Below are 10,952 nucleotides of genomic sequence, written 5' to 3'. Positions count from 1 at the left end.
TCAAAACCCACAATGGCCAGCAGTGGATGTGTCTTGTTGATGCCTGTGTTTCGTTTTGACTTCCCTATAACTCAGGTAGTGCTGGTCTCAGAAACAAAGCCCAGAGCAGGAGGTTTCTGATAAAATCACAGAGCTGCTAAACCTGTTTATTTCAAGCTGGGAAAATAACTTCAAGAAGGTTTTGGTTTATGGAGTGGGTTGTTCCCTTCTCTCTTGTGTGCTGAACAGGTAGAGGTGCTACCAAGCTGCTATTACTCCCTGCAGGAGAGGGCAGGTGAAATGTTGGAAACAGGCCTGATTCTGAAGAAAAGATGTTTAAAAAGACCAATTCTGGTGAAGAAAATTCCCAAAAATGCTCAATGAGAAACACTGCAACGTTTTGCTCCAGTAATAAGGAAGCATTATACTAAATATTAATATTCTACTGCAATAGGAAAATGAAAGCAAAATGTTTACTGCCTTGAAGTTAAATATTTTACTATTACTGAGAAGAAGAAGTTGAAATAATCCAGTGAAACATTTCAGTCCTGACAAAACTGCTTTTTTCCATTGGACTTCTCTGTCAAAACATTATGACCAGCTTTAATAAACATATGCATAATGAGTATAAACATATGTTAGACTCCAAAGATGCTGGTTTAAACAGTACTGCAGCATTAAATCTCTGTTTATCCACAGAATAGACTGAACACGGGCAGCAGCTGTTCAGCTTTTCACCACATCCCCAGTGTGCTCTGTGCTCTGCAAGGAGCATCTGCTGTGGGACTCTGTGGTACTGGCACAGGGTGCCCAGAGAAGCTGTGGCTGCCCCATCCCTGGCAGTGTTCAAGGCCAGGTTGGACACAGGGGCTTGGAGCAAGCTGCTCTATGGAAGGGGTCCTTGCCCATGGCAGGGGTTAGAGCTGGATGAGCTTTAAGGTCTCTTCCAACCCAAACCATTCTATGACCCTCTGGCTGAGGGCTTTAGGAGTGCTCACCCGTGGTTTCCTGCCTGTCTGCTGGTGTAATGTACATCCCAAGACTTCATTTATAGGTATGTTTAAAGTTTGATTCACAAAACCACACAATGACTCTCCTATCACTGTATCTTCTATACTCTCAAACCAAAGAATCACCCTCATCACAAGTAAAATCATTTATTTTGGCTACAGCTCCTTAAAACACCCAGAAAATGGAAACCTTTAGGAAAATGACACCTCAGCAGCGCTCCCCAGACAAACCCTTTTCATCAAGAGCTTTCTATCCCTAAATCAATCAGTAGCTCTAAAGCAAATGTTTGCCAATATATGTGCTGCATTTATTCAGGGCAAATAAAGAATAAATCAGTCAGTTTGTTGGGAATAAGCTCCATGGGTGATGGTGCGTATTGTTTTACTACAGCTATGGAAACATTTGCCAGGGTCCCTCTCCCCTCTTAGGGGACACTAGATCTTCTTCTATTTTTAGATCAAATCCTTAGGGACAGATGGAAAGAAAACAAATGGAGCAAAATTAGGAAAAAAATTAAATTCTCTTTATTTTTTATGAGAGTCAAGTGAATAAATCATTCCTTAGGAATCATAGCTTTTGTGGAAAGAAAACGGGACATCTTTTCGGTGATGCCAGCATCATCAGGCTCTGCAGTCTGTGCCACTGGTCACTGCACACCAGGCTCAGAACAACATCAAGCCACTGTAAAACTCCAATTTCTTTTAACCAACAGCTTTATATTGATTTAGAAATAGCAAGGCCACTGAGGCACGTATCCCATAGGCAAGGAGGTGTTTGAACACAGCCACACCATTTCTCTCCATGGAGGTTTTGGCAGCAGCTCCTGCAAAGCTCCCACCTTCTGTTCATGTTGTGGTGTCCAGAGGAGATGAAGAAGCTACTATAATGTGCCCTGCTGTGGGTGAATGGCTTGCCCTGTGCTCCTCTGCCTGGGGATGTGAGGCCCCTGTGCTCTGGGGTAATATTCACCCTCCCAGAGCCAGGCTTGCTGGTTCAGCACCCATGTATGTAACCTGATCTTGGAAAAGAGTTTGGGACAAGCCTCAGGAAGCACTGAGATATCCCCGAGTGACCTGTGGTTGTAAAAATGGCTCTTGTGTTCTTAGAAATAGCCGTTAAACTGAGCTCTGGGAGCACGGGAGAGAAGCAAGGGGCTCCCCCAGCACTGCTGTCTGCAGAGTGGTACCCAGTGCAGGTGATGAGTGGGGAATGCAACGTTCAAGTTCAGCATCCTTTGCCTGATTTCTGTTTGCATATGGGATTCTGCAAACAGCCAAATACCTCAATAAAGCTGAGCAACCTGTCTCAGTGAAAGCCATGCATCTTTGCCACGGCTCTTGGTGTTTCCTAACAGAGCTGGAGTTCCCTGGCACTTAGAAATGCACATAATTGTGTGGATGACACTGAATAGTCTTGTTGACAAACTCCTCATCTGATGTGTTTGATTTCATTATTGACCCCTCATTGCTCTCTTCTTTGCTTCTCCTCAGTCCATTTATTAGATTTATTAACTTAATAGAATTGTAAATGAATACTGTGGTTTGTGCACGCTGCATTCTTCAATAAACATGACAAGATGCAGGCTCCATCTCCAGCATTTTTATGCTGATTTCTTAAACATCTGCTTGAATCACCTTTTACACCATCAGAATTCGCCTATCCAAAATTCTAGCAATTTTTAGCAATTGCAAATATTTCAAATAGCAGAAGCAGAAGGGGGAAAACTCTTCTGGTTTAAGATATCCATGCACAGAGCTGTTTTCAGCATATAACTTGGTTGGCAAATACGCGGTGTGGCTTTCAAAAGCACACATTCCATTTGTGATTTTTAACTCTACCCACTCTCTGCCCACCTCTGCACATTGCAGAAATAGCTGTGAATTCCCCCATTTCTTGGCACCTAAGGGGTTTTAATTAAGAACACTAGAAAAGTAGGCATTAGTGTAACTCAGGCACTTCATTTTCATGAAGAGTGTCAGAACGTAGAGCTCCCTTAGCAATCTAAGTCAAATTTCCAGCTATTTCAAACACCAGCTTATATTCTGCTTTGCAAACTGACCAACGTGTCCTAAAACCTTACATTTCACTGTTTTATTACCCTGCATGAAGTCATCTTTACCATTACACACATTAAGGCCACCACCACCTTGCTGATGCTAAGGCCACTTAGTTTTCTGATATCAGGGTTTGGATCAGGGAGATCACTGTACCATCTGTGACTATTTGTACACGTGCCTGTTTGCAGAGGGGCCATCTCTGGCTGGACATCTGGGTGCTCCTGCTTGTGCCCCTGCACAGGGTACGTTTAAGGGGGAGAGAATGACAGAGCAAAGCGATTGAGGGTCCAAATTCAGGCCCTGACAGCCTCCAAGGTGTTCATTTCTCTGCCTAAGTTCCTTTGCCTGCAGATTGCGTGTGATGATACCAGCTTTCCTTTCTAAAAGTGCTTGTGTTGATCTGATTGTGTGCATGTTTTCATTTCCATATCCCACCACAGTAGATACAGCTCTGAAATGTTAATCTACTACTTGACACTAATCTTTTCATGCCGTTTGCAACATAACCTCAGTAAAACAGACTTATCCCTACCATAATTTATGACATATCCGTACTGCACAGTTCAGAGTTGTTTTATCTAGAAGGGATTAAAACACTTGCAAATATTAAATTTAATCCACTCTAAGGGAGGGAACAAATTAATCATAATTAACACTCAGCAGCTGTAATTCCTAGCATAATGTATTAACTAATGGGGTTCTTTTGCTGGAGAATAGGTATGAGTCATGGGCATCCTATTTCTTCTGTAAGCTTGGGCTGCAAATCAATACATTTAATAAAGCAATCAAACAAAAATATTAAATGAACAATTCTTTTATTCAAAAATCAATACAAGGAAATTGATACCCTGCCTACACACATTTTATGGCACATTTCTCTTTCTGCAGAACAACAAAAGGCTGAGAATAGGGTGTTTGCAAAGCAGAGAAAAAACATCTTTCATTAGGGACCAAAGCGTGATGACCCAGTTGCACAAAAGCCTGAGAGCACTTGGCTCTTTTGTAACTGAGCAAAGCTGCAGGAACCCGGTGTGCTTATGTGAACCCCAAACATGTCCAGCCAGTCTGCAGCTCAGCTCATTGCAAGGAGTGTTGAACCCACTCCAGAGCTGATGACTTGCACCTGAGCTTCAGATGAATAATGAGCTGTTTGGGTGGAGGTATTTGTTTTGGACCACCAGCAACACCTGAATCCATTCCTTTCTCTAACCCATTCGTTATCACCTGGGTGAGATCAGCTTCTATTTATTCCACCCCCTGAGAGCTAGCACACTGTCCTGGTGCCCTGTAAAGATGTGGGCTGTGTTCTAGTGCTTTGGTAATGTAGGTGAGCAAGCCTGTCTTTAGAAAAGCATTGATTTAGTTCATTTTGGATAACGGAGAAGCCATCTAGAGGGTTTGGGAAGTCACCGTGCTATGACTGATTGTACCCTGGGTAAGTGCTACGTGTTCAGAACATGTTGAGAGTTACTTCATACGTATAGCTTGTGGAGATTATATCTCTGTGCTTTGTGTTCATTTACTTCTTACAAACTTGTTTTGTTGGTGGTCTGGAAAAGAAGCGCTTCTGAAACTCCTTTTTGCCCTGTCTTTTGCTATGTGCTGAGATTAGTCTTACTGAGTTTCTTAAGTCTTACCCTGTATATACACTGTAGTGCAGAGGAGAGACAGGGAAAAGGCTCTCATACAAGACAAAACATAAATATCAGCCATTAAAGCACTATAATAAGATATAGGCCCTATTAAACCGCAAAGATGTAAAAAGAAAGTGATGATGTAGGAAAGGAATTATCTAGTTTATATTTATTGCTGTTGTTTCCTTGTTTGTTTTCATCTGAAGTAATCTTTACCCCAACTCCCCTATTTTATTCCATAAATATGCAAAATATTAGCTGGCTCTTTTATTCAGTTCAAGCTAAATTTGGTTTTTTAATTTCAGATAGATCTTTCTACTGCCCTAAATGGTAATACATGCAAAGGGACATGCTTACCCATGATGAACAGATGTTGTGCCTGAAATACTCCTGTAAACAAGGCCTTTAAATCCAAGGGGTTTTGAGGATCATGTTGTATTTAAAAGCCAAAAAATGAGTTCAGATAGGTCATTATTGGGGTAATTATTTTTGTCTTAGTGTGGTAAATCTGAAATCATCACATGACTTCCCACATCGCTTGGAACCGTTGTAGAACAGAAGCTCATGCCATAGATATTTGTACCAGATACTAACATGAGCTCAAGTTTCCCTGATTCATTAGAACAAATAAAATCTCACCCAAGACTGCCCCATTTTTATGCCCAGTGAAACCTGGGGCCCATAGCCAACCATTGCTGCTTGCACTGAGAGATGGTTCGTATTTAACTGGCACCTCCCAAATAATTTCTGTGGTTGGAGGAAGTCAGACAAAGGCACAGATGGTGTTCAGGAGAAATTCAGATCTGCCTGGCTCTTGGTTGTCCTTTCTGTGAGCTAATGAGTGTGTTAATCAGATTAGGTTCTTGTTCACTCCTTTCCATTAGGTAACTGGGTGGTGCAGAGATTTGTCTTCCTCATTTTCTGAGCTAGGGCCACCTCCCTCGGGTGGCAGTGAGCCAACCCTTCTTATGAACAGTAAAAGGAGGGCTTTGGTATTTTTGTGGCTGATCTGAAGCAGGCAGGTACTCATTAACCTTAATCAAGGGGGTTGTGAAATGTGCTTGACATGCTCAGGGCTGCCTGGTTTGCACTCTTATCTCTTGTCATCTACCACCTGTCTCGCTCATCATGGGACCATAAGGAGCTGAGGTCGTGCTGCTCCATTTCAGCTTGGCAGAGCTCTCGGAGGAGGTTTTGGGTAACCCAACGCCTTAAGGACTGGTGGAGCACATGCCAAAGCGTTGACTTCAAAAGGTGCCTGGGCTGTGTCCTGGAGACAGCTTAGGAAAGCGTATTTATCAAGTGACCTTTTGCCAAGGCTGCCTCGAGCTGTCTTATGTGACAGCTGACAGGGGCACAGCGCTTGGGCTTCAGGATGCCCTGTCCTTGTGGAGGGCGGGCAGGATGGGGCTTGGTGGCTGATAGGGCTTTTGGGTGATGCAGGTAGAGAAGAAGACTTGGGGCCTTCCATCCCACACTAAGCCAAAGGTGTCTGCTATGTCTGTGTATGTTTTGCATTACTTGGGAGTTAGCAGCTTTAAAAGAAGGGCTATTATTCACATAAAAATACTGGTTAAAGCTGTCATGCTGAGGCTGAAATTGGGATGCAAAGTGCACCTGCTGCATAAGCTTTAGAACGTGGTATGGAGATATTAACTCCACTGATCCCTTCTGCAATAACAGGTTAAAGAAATTTAGTATTTATGGATAAATACCACTTCTGTGTATCAAAGTAAAACGGCCTTTGGCTGAAACCTCACAGAGGGGTGAGTATGGTGAACCTCAGTGTTTCCACATGTTGAAGTGGCTCCTCCTGGCTTGGACTTGCTGTTCTTCCACAGGAAAATCCCAAAGCCACTGTGTAGTGCTACCTAGGGATCAGGAGGAAATGCTGTTATGATGGCCCTACATGGGGGATTTCAACCTCAGCCTCAGAGCAGGTCTTGCATCCTTCCCCTTGGTATCATCTACTGGCTTTTGCTTAAAAGGTGGGGTAACTATTCTTTTCAAACACAGCAGTTGGCCATGCCCTGCCCTGTATAAAGGTTTGATGATTACCATGTTGGCTTCTACATCCTTCCTCCTGCCTTGCAGAGATTCATCTGCTGGCATCATGGGTGGTAATACCCTACCATTGAGCAATGTGTTCTTGAGGAAGCTGTGGTACACAAAACCAGCAGTCCTTGGCTAGGGAGACTGAGCAGGTCAAACCGGTGATTTGGATGCTTGTGCAAGAGAGGAACACTTCCAAGGACACATCTTAAACCTTCATGTGCTAAATAGTTTTCTGTCCTTTCATGGCTTAGACCCTTAATACATACAAGTCTGCAAGGGTGTCTAAGGGCTGATTTACAGCTCTGAGGCTGCCCAGGCGAGCCTGAAGACAAAACAACCTGCAAGCTTGCACCCGCCTCAGCCAAGGACAGATAAACTGTAAACAGGGAAGAAAGCAGCTGGTCGTGCAGTCTTTGGTATGAGAGAAGAGGCATTGCTGGGATGCCATGCCTCAGAGTCACATCTCTGAACAGAACATCTTTGCTTCGTGATCTCTTATGTAAAGAGTAGGAAAGCTTTTTTTTCCTTCAGGGAACTCAAATACATGTCCTTGTGCTGAGGACAGTGCTGGCCTGTGCTCGTTCCCAACCCTTCCAGAGCCAGTCCCTTGCTGCCACCATGTGTTGAACTAGGACTTGGCATACCTGGATCCTCTGAAGTACCTTTTGCCAGCACTTGACAAGAAACCTTATTGTCCTCAGAGATGCTGGAAGGGGCATGTACAGGTGCAATGACTTCTAAGTGCTCAACTTCCTTCCTGAGCCTCGATTCAAGCTGTCTTTATTCTTGATAACATATTCTGCCACCCCCCAAGGGATTCACGTTCATCTTTAATTTGAAATGCTATGTGCCTTTCCCTTTTAAACCAAAGAATTTGTGATGGAAGACTGAATTCTATCCCCATATGTCCTGGGAACTTGATTTATCTCCAGTGCAGCTAGCACAATGTGTAGCACCACTGAAAATGGCTGTTAGTTTGGTGCAGGTCATGTTGGATGGAGACCCAAGCATAGGGCAATATCACACAGAGATGGGTTATGTTACTGACATGGTTAAGATAATGGTTGGACTTGATCTTGCAGGATTTTTCCAACCTAGTTGATTCAATGGTTCTATGTTCACTTGTGAGCAAAATGGGATTCTGACTAAAAATGATGCAGTATTACTCTCCCATGTGTCAGCTTGACTCAGCTGTGTCAATGAATAGACAGTAGAGCACGGAATCAAACCCCAAGAATAGTTCCTTAGTCATCAGTAAATACATGATCTTTTCCATACAAAGGGAATATGCTGAATTCCCAATAGTTAAATTTCACTTCTAAAAGTGAACTGAAGGGTATTGGGATGGAAGCCGCGTGCTGCGATATGCTACGACAAAATGGTCAGTAGGTGAATATAAAGTTCTGCTAAACAACCTTTTCTTATCGGTGAGCCTTTCCTTAGGAAAACCGTTGCAAGACCCGCTAAAGGGCAACGAAAGCTGCCCGTGAGCTGGAAGAGTGCAGCAAGGGCTCCATCCCACAAGAGGGAGCTCCGATAACGTGAATAGAAAGAGCTTAAAATGCTGTTTACTATCGCGAAAGTTGTATCTCGCTCTGGAACGAATCAAAAAGCACAATGGGAAGCATCATAAGCTCGTGGTTTACTGTCCTGCGTGCCTAAATTCCCTAGGCAACCTTGGTGCCAAAGTGATCAAGAAATTGGTCTGTGGAAGACAGGTCATGACATGGTTACAGCAATGATGTAAGACACACTAAGCCAAGTTTGCAGGAGCAGACAATGCGGTTTTTAGCAGCAACTAATACAGATTTAAAGGGGAAGAAGGAAGCTTTTTGGGGTAGATAAGGCAATGAATGGATCTTTAAAGTTGCTTTTATTTCATACCTGAAGAAGACTTACTCTGTGGACTGTGAAAGGCTTTTTTTTTCCTCACCTCCAGCCTTATCAAGGGTATAATAAAAGGTATTATTCTCACAAATATTGCCTCATGGCATAATGAGAAGCTGGAGAGGCCCTTTGGCAGGTCCTTGTTCTTACCAGAAATCAGGTTTCATCTTCAAGGTTATTTGTGCAGCTTCTTGGGTTTTATTCACTCGGAGCAGGAAGCTACCAAAACCCCTACCAACATCCCTTTCATTCCCTTAATTAAAAAAAGGCACCAAGCAGTGGAATTTCATATTAAACTGAATCACTGGAGGAGGGAGAAACCAGCAGCACCATATCTTGGGGAAATAGAAGCCACTTCAGAAACTGCCTGCTATATATTAGTTTAATTCTGATGTGTCTGGGGTTTTCTTTTCTTCGCTCACCCTGTCCTTCTCAACCAAAACTAGAAGCAGAATTCCTGAAGTAAGGCAAGGAGGTTCCCTTCCTGGAAGCCTCTTCCAGATTCTGGCAAAGTTTAAGTTCATTTCCAGACCAAATGTCCAGAGAAATCTGAAGATCATGGGGTATCCTGAAAGGATGAGTAACCTTAATGCACCTCTGGGTGGGATAGGGCCGATGAGCTTCTACAGAAACAGTAGTGAGGCCAAATGCAATGAGAAGGGCTGCCCCAGTGTGCCATTTTGGAAGGCTGATGTGAGCCCCTCTCACCGTGGCTGGTACACACACGCTCCCCACATCTCCCCAGCCATGCGTGAAGACGCCCTGTTCATCCCTGTGCTCTCAGCCAGGGTGGTCGTCTGTATGGAAAAGCCTAAAGCAAACAAAGGCAAGCTGCAGCCAGATGTTGGGAGGCTTTCAGGTTCACTTAATGTTCCTGGGGTAGGCAGCACATGCGTGCCTGTGCTTCCCCGCTCGCATGGATAAGCCCAAGCAGCCACAGCCTTTAAAACCTTTCCCTTTGCAATGGAAACCACTGCTTACCTTTCCAGAACCATCTGAGCAAATACGGACCTCGCAGAAAGCATCAGCAACCCCCGATCCATCAAGGCTCTGCTAAACAAACCCCAACAATTTACAACGTGACCTCACGTTGTGCCTGTAAATGGATTCTGTGAAAGGCCTTTCCCCAGGTTAGTTATAGTTTCATGGTGTATACACCAGGCTAAATTAACCAATTCAACAGCTCCCCAGAATGCCCTTGGGTTTGCTTTATACTGGGGAGGGGGGGGGTTCAGAAGGGACTTGTTGCCAGTCCCTGAAGCTCTGCTTTATCTCTTGGGCAGGAAATTCTGCTCCTTTGTGAAATAAGAGGCAAGATTTTGCATGAACTTCATTTGAGTTCTGTAGCTTTGTTCTTGAGAATGACTTCTTTCAAGAAACTTATTTACAAGTTGATTTGATTTCGGCGAGGCAGGAGGTGGATTTGGGATGATTTCTTAAGTGATGTGTTTTAAAAGTCACCCTAATATCATCTTCTGTATGGAAGAAGTTGTTGTTCTCAACTTGTATTATGCAAGGGGGAGTTCAGTTTGTGTGACTACAGCCTGATCTGGTACAGATTATAGAAACTGAGGCAAGCACACAGTCCTCATCTGAGAAAGAGGATTTAATGAAGTACTTCCATAGGAAACCAGGCAGACAGTTGTAGAAAGGGATAAAAAGCATCACACTTCAGGACAGCAAGAGGAAAAAATATCCCACAGGCTGTCAGAGTTTTTCTCATCTCCTGCTGATTACACTTCCATGTCATGTAGCCGCACAATGTTCAAGATTTGTAATGGCAGGATAAATCTCCTAGCCCAGACGTGGGAGAACCAGACATGATGCTTCTGTAGAGAACGTATTGCAGGTGGACAAACATGCATTGAAATCTCTTTTTCTGTCTGTGCATGCGCATGCTGCATAACATTAAAGGTGACCAGATCCATTGATGCTTTACCTACAACAACCAGAATGTAAACACAAAAATACTCTTCAATAATAGTACAGTATTGAAAATAAACATCATCGTTAACATGAAATCCTGCTTTCATCACTGTCATCTTGGTTACCTGCATCTTCAGGCATTTAAGTCATCCTGAAGGTTGCTAAGAGACTTGATGCTTTTAAGATTTCCCTCGTCATACTAGCCTTGATAAGCAGCCCAGGACCTACCTCAATGCACCAGCTCAAGCTAAAATCAGGTCTGAAAGGATGTTGTACATCCAAATGCATCGGGATGATTAAGAGACACTGTTCTTGTTTCTAAATTAATTTTACCAATAAAAGCACATTTACATCACAAAGGAGCAAGAAGAAGCTGTTTTTCCTGCAGAAGGATTGTGAGCTT

The 10,952-nt window shown here is 43.5% G+C and overlaps 1 long non-coding RNA gene across 1 annotated transcript; it reads left to right on the top strand.

The window, feature by feature from the left end:
* Positions 1-4,333: 4,333 nt before the first annotated feature.
* On the top strand, positions 4,334-10,554 carry LOC134162720 (uncharacterized). Its single transcript, XR_009964419.1, has 3 exons — positions 4,334-4,482; positions 9,613-9,753; positions 10,408-10,554. It is a non-coding gene; the product is annotated as an uncharacterized LOC134162720 (long non-coding RNA).
* The last annotated feature ends 398 nt before the right edge of the window (positions 10,555-10,952 follow it).

Source organism: Pezoporus occidentalis, unplaced genomic scaffold, assembly GCF_034315485.1.
Source record: "Pezoporus occidentalis ecotype Australia unplaced genomic scaffold, CSIRO_AGI_Poc_V1 ctg190, whole genome shotgun sequence".
NCBI lineage: Eukaryota > Metazoa > Chordata > Aves > Psittaciformes > Psittacidae > Pezoporus > Pezoporus occidentalis.
The sequence above is the reverse complement of the archived record's forward strand: the minus strand, read 5'-3'. Positions and strand labels throughout refer to the sequence as shown.